Source organism: Anopheles cruzii, chromosome 3 (assembly GCF_943734635.1).
Source record: "Anopheles cruzii chromosome 3, idAnoCruzAS_RS32_06, whole genome shotgun sequence".
Classification (NCBI taxonomy): domain Eukaryota; kingdom Metazoa; phylum Arthropoda; class Insecta; order Diptera; family Culicidae; genus Anopheles; species Anopheles cruzii.
This window is the reverse complement of record NC_069145.1, coordinates 25,558,260-25,564,839: the sequence shown is the minus strand read 5'-3', so window position 1 is coordinate 25,564,839 and position 6,580 is coordinate 25,558,260.

The window sequence follows — 6,580 nt, the reverse complement described above, 5'->3', positions numbered from 1 at the left end:
TGTTCCCCTTTCTACTATCGCCAGGGAATCTTTTTCTGGTGCCTCTATTTTCTGGTGCCTCTATTAGGTGCCTCTACAGGTTGTTCAGTGCGTACAATTTTGCCTCCTGTTCCTTACCTCTGTAAATCCATCGCACATAGTGCTTTGTATAAACTATTTTTTTTCAAATAGTCGATTTTGCTTCTCTGTCGGGTGTTGTATCTCGGTGGGCTCGTACTGGTAGCTTGTCTCCTCTTCTTCTTCGATGCATGCCGGGCAGGGTGCTTCGTTGCTGCAGTCGGCGCGTTCTTCGCTGTCGATCTCCTTCGGTGGATTGATCATTGTTTTCTGGACTCAGTACACTGCACCACTCGCTTTTATACCCGTATTTGAACTGGGGTTTCACTCATTGTCTTTTTATAACTGTGTCGCGTGTTAGGGTAGGTCGTGGTTGTTTAACTGCTTAGCGTTCACCATTTAGCACGCGGCACACTGACACACTACACTAACACAACTGCACGGTCGCCATATAATATACGCCAGCTGACGTTCGGCCGCGCCCTCAAAACGTCTATGACGTCTGGGTATTTCGCTCTCACGGCGCGAATGATCACCAGTTCGTCAATGACTTTATCCCTGGACATAAAGAAAAACCCAAAGGGCCCCGTCCAAGACATCGGGTAAGCTCGGACCCATGGTTCGGGTGAATGGGACGCATGTGAAGTGGCCGGTGGCTCCACCGGCACGCTTTTCGTGGGTTTGGAACAGGTGGCACAAACGTCACGGTCTGCCCTTCGCGGTCACTTGACGTGGCACGATACACACTAAGCAAAGGCTTTGACGCTCTGTATTTCAACACGCCTGTCCTGTCCTGCCGTCGGTGTCAGAATGACTTAAACCGTATCTCCATTAAGAAACTGTTGTTGATAACTAGCGTCGAAGGATTTCAGGAAAATTGTCTTCCCTAGGGCGGGTAGCGCCATTTCCTTGTCATTCGGTGCCTACCACTGAATTTCTGATATGATATAGTGTAGTATTTGCCTGGAGTTATAGAACAACAATGACAGCTTCTCCTGTTTCTTTACTTTAGCGGAAACTTGTGAAGGACAATCTGACTTTCTCTTCCTTGTGGCACTGTGCACTTGAATGGCTTGTGTTAAATCAATATGATTTAGCAATTGTGTTCAGCAATCAATAATTCATAGTTTATTCACAGTTAAAACTATGTAAATTCACTTTCATTCACCAATGCAAATCGCGATATATTTTGCACGCATTTTCGGGTAGCACTGTCTTCAGCAACACGATGCCGGCCACATCTAAAAGGTACGCCCACATCACATGGCCACCTTTTTCGTGGCTAAACTGTGTGCTTTTTCGCTAGGGATCTTTTCCCTAATATACACGGCTTTCAATTGTGCCGTCAACTGTTCTATTTCGCTGCAGAATTTCTCCGTTGTGTCCTTCTGCTTGAGGGCTTGGAACTTGGTTAAGTTAAGCACGTACACGCATAGAGTGACTTTTAAAAAAACAATTGTATTCTTTACTCAATTATTTCTTAGCACTAATGCATGCTCCGTGGGTTACAGTTTACACTCGTAGCACTCCACACGACGGAACGACCGAGGTGATCAGATGGATAGCTCGACTGGAAAAAGAACAGCTCTCCAGGCCGACAGCGCGTATTTATATGATCGGTCCGATCATAATCCGTCTTCCCGTCTTCGTATGTAGGATGACTCATCGGCTGACGTTGTTGGTACAGTTGATCGTCATCATCGGCTGCTATTGGTGACGCTGCGGGTGTAGTCGATCGTCATCGTCGGCTCTGATTGGTGGAGACCGTTTTTATGTTCCTGTTTACGTCTTCGGTAGCATAGTGGGTGACGCCACTTGGTCTAGAAGATTCGATGACTCATCTGGAGCAATGTTGGCTGTTTTAGCGTTGGTGACGTTATCGCCACCTCAGTGAGACGGTTCGCTACCCCCTGTCGAGCACACCAAACACAAACTTATTCTCAATGTACAATTTATTACAATAAGATTTTTACAACTAGTGGGGGCTACGGCCCTCGAGACGGTTACACATTTACATTTGGGGGGCCTCGGCCCTCGCGCACGGTCACACGCTAAAAACTCTGGGCATCGGCCCTCGCGTACCAACACACGTAAAAACTCTGGGCATCGGCCCTCGCGTGTAGACGGTAATACATGAATTCTTTCAACACTTTTGATGGTCAACCGTTCGGTTGACCCACGTCTTTATTCATTAGCCGTCTCATCGTGACCGATTTTGAAAGGGTTATTGGACGGACGGTTATCGTGGGTGTTGCGAATTGCAACTGGGTTGACAAATCAGACGGTTCTCTAAACTCGCGGTTCTTAAACTTTTGACTTTATTTTCAATAGTAGCCAGTAATTACACGGAGAGAGGTTTAAGTCGAGGTTTAAAAAAAACCCGTCTTGCGGTACACGCTATTAATTTGCAACTGCCGGAGACGGCGTCGTCGCCGGTCATTGCACCCCGGTCCGGGTCGCCAGCTGATCCGAGATGCGCTACGCACGCAGCCGTGGGTCCTCGTCTCCAGCCTCGCATGCAAGTGGGCTACCTGCCTGGTTTTCGCCGTCGCGAGCGGCCGTTTCGCCTGACCGCTTCTGTCGGTGACAGTTCCGTTGTTTCTGTTCCCCGCGTGGCTCAGCTTGCGGCCGATCATAACAAGTGCAAGTCGGCTTGTTCTTCGCAACAGTGGGAAACTATGCAAGTTACGCCACACGCGTACCAACACACGTAAAAACTCTGGGCATCGGCCCTTGCGCGCGGGTGCGGTCGCGCTGATCGGACAGCGGACCCGACGACGTCTCCCCTTGTAGCGCTCGGTTGAGCGGTAAAAGCAGGCCGTGGCCGCAGAAGAAAAGGCGTCCGTCCTCGGTGACGGGCCTATGAGAAAAGGGCTCGGGCCAGTGGCCCGGTGACGCGTCCGTCCTCCGCGGCAGTCGGATGAAAAAAGGGGTTTCGATCGGGCCCGTGGCTCCTCGACGATCGGACGGCAAAAGGGTCGATCGTTGTGCGCCGGCCAACCTCGTGGTCGTCTGGCGGCGCGTTCGCCCTGACAGTTCTTGTCAAGGTTCTGCCAGGGTTGGGCTGCTGGCGACTGCTCGACTCCGCCGCAACCAGGGTTGAGCCAAGTGGCTGCGGTCTTCGAGCACCGTCGCCACAGATCTTACTCCCATAAATTTAACCACCATGCCGTCTGCAGCTAGGAACCAGCTGTCTGTGTCGTTTGAAGAGTTTTCCAACATAAATTTTTTACGAATTTTAACTCCTTTCTTCGAGCGGTACGGGAAATTAGGTTGTGAGCCTGTTGCGGTTCGTTCCCGCAGTAGAACGGCCGTTCCCGCCTGTTCCACCGCCAGATCGTCCTTTGTGACGTCGACTACGTCTTTCAGAACACCAATCACGTCCTCAAAGGGGTGTGTGGATAGTAGCGGCAACGATCCGAACTCTTTCACATCATCCGGTACGTGGCGATAATGGTGATATTTGCAGGAAACGTATCCAAACAGCCGGTTGTGCTCGGTTTCGTACTGCAGCAGTAGTTCCCTTGCAGCTTGTCGATGTACAGTGAACCGGTCGTGGTTCAAGATCAAAACCGCCCAATGCAAAAGGCAGTAGGCGTTATACAGCTCCGGCTGCCCTGCATGGTTGAAAACGACGATGCCCACCACATCCATCATATATCCCCAGATTGCTTCCGTCCATTGTATTCGGTTTTTGGGAAAGCCGCGCGCCTTTCGTGCGGGAATTGCACTGTGAGTAAGACAGTGTCCATAAATTTGCGAAGTCTGGTTGAAACGTTAAATTTATCAAAAAACACGGTTTTATCAGCGCTACTATCACTATTGGAATCACTGTCCGATTTAAAATGTGTAATGTTCGCTTCTTGATTAGAGGACAAAGTAGATGCTTTACCTCTTACACTAATTTGTCCCCGGGTATGACTGCGTAATACTCGATCAGTCATAAAAAAAACAAAATTGATGGAATGTCTTCACTTAATTGCCCTTCCAGTAGTAAGGTTAAAAAGAACAACTTGTTCACTTACCATATGGCATACGATAATACCATTTTTTTCTGGCGTTTTTGGCCTGTTTGTTTCTCTGTGTGCTGTTGGTTTGCTGTTTCGCTATTATTTTTTTTTCAATATGTACTATTTGATGTGTATATATTTTGGTCACTGTTCCCAGGTATAGAGTGATAAGTTTCTGTGTTCTTTCACACGTTCACTTGTATCTTTTTCACCACTTTGCACTTTTAAGCTGATTTACTTCAAGTTCTTTACGTTGGATATGGGTCTCTTGTCCCACCGGGATAGATTCCGTAATCCTGGGATGCGAAATATCCCACCGCTGTCACCAATTTGAAGCACGCCGATCCTCTTAATTCGCGGTCTTCGGCGCAGAAATGGCGTTTTACACTGTCACCTTACTTTGACTCAACTGAGTCTCCTAAAATTCGCCTGGAGCCAACGTTGCCCCAGGCGAACTGCGGGACCACGGAATAAAACGCGGACTTCTCTCCGACGTTTGGTTTGACACTGCACTGCTCTGATGTCAATTCAGTAATGCCCTTTTCTTTCCTTCTAATCTCCGCCCCTTTCTTTCGTTCTTTCTTGTAGATGGAGGAGAAAACGAAATCGGATTTCTCTTTCTTAAAAAATATATTTCTTTTATTATTCTTTACGAGGGAATAAAGGGAATCAGTACCACAATTCGTCGTCGATCTTCCACGGTTTCCACGGGGCAATTTCTTCCACGATTTCTCCTTTGATGCGGCCGTCGTCGTCCTCGGCCTGGCACTCGATGGCCAGTATCCCGTTCACCAGGGTGGTCCGCATCGCCGCGGTCATTCCGGTTTTGTATATTTTTCCCAGTAGCACGGCCTTTGCGGTCAGGCGGGAGGTACTCCACCGCTTACTTTGAAAGAACTGATTCCGCAGTTCCGTCTCCATGAGCCGTAGCAGTGCCACGGTTTCATACACGATGTCGCGGTTTTCCGTATTCCGATCGGAGGTGGCCATGGTTTGTTCGGTTAGGTTAGGTGTTTTGTTGCTTCCCGCACACTATAGTTCTCTCCTGAAGGGGTCACTACAACTTTCGAAAACACACCAATAAACACGCCAACACAATGTCACAATATTAAATTTGCTACCTAGCTAGCCACAAAGTTCATTCGAAACGACGACAACAATGACTACGGGCGATTAGGGTGTGTTGTTTTACACCTTGTCCAACGCATCCGTGGACTTGCACGCTTTCTCGAAGGAACGCTAACCTTAGAAACTTAGAAACACTTAGTTTTATAGTTCATATGTATTTATTACTATCCTCGGAGGCAGGAGCTTATGCTCGGACGTTTAGTCCGTACGGGATTTCGCTAAGACTAAGAAATACACATCGTTGTTAAACTGTCTCAAGCCGGCGCGGCTTGTTGCAAACAGCCGCGTCGGCAGTTTCTTAGAGCTAACACCTGTTCTCACGGTGGTCGACGCTCATTCTACTGGCCCGTGGGACGGGCGCGCCGCGCGTCGCTTGGTCAGCACGCGTCGGAGGCGCTTGGACCGCGGCCACTGGTAACGTACCTGGGTACGATGGATGCGATTGCTTCGACGATTTCTAAATGGTTTTATTTTAGTGATCGGGAGATATAGTTTCGTGCTTCCGAATGCGTTGAGAGTCACCAATAAACTCATTTGTGTAACCTTCGATTGCACGGAGAAAATTGGTCAATGAATACTTGATATTATTTGTTAACGCTGCTCGACGATGCTGCTCGACCGTGCTGCTCGACGGTACTGCTCGACTACTCGATATCCTTATGACGAGGTCGCTACACTTTTTTCACCTCTTTACTTTTTATTTATTTCATTTCATTTCGATTTTTTTGGCAGGGGACGGCGTTTCTGGCGATGGTAACGGAAATGGCTATTGAAATCCTTGCGCTCGTAATTATGTACAAAAGCCCCAATGGCACAGTGGAAAACTCCAATTGTGTTTGAGAAGTCTGTCAAAATATACCTTTTGCCTTTGGAATTGTTAATCCACACAGAGTTTAACATAAGCTCCTTTGTAAAAAAATTGTTTAAATGCTTGCTCATTTTTCTTTTTGCGTATTGTATGCTATGTTTCTTGACCTTAATTCTACCCCCTTTGAAATATTCCGCAGTTTCGACACCTATCTTCTGCTGCTTCCCCTTAACGTGCTCTTCAAATTCCAATAGTTTATTACCGTTTAGCGGCAGCCAATGTGTTATTGATGACGATGCGGATGATGATGGTAGTTGAGGATCCGATGATCTGTGGCTGATGGCAGAAGCTTCGACATCGAACCGATCGTTACCATCATCAATAGGCTGAGCCTGTGATGTTGTTGTCGAACAGATTGAGCCTGTTCTGTAGTTCTGTAGAACTTCGCAATCCGACGACGAGTAATCGCCAACAGACGAATCTGTTTCCGATACGTTATTTCTTGCTGATCCATAGGTCACTAGTTCAAATCCGGTTCGAAGGACCAACGCATTCGATTGGCGGCTGGCGCTGTGGT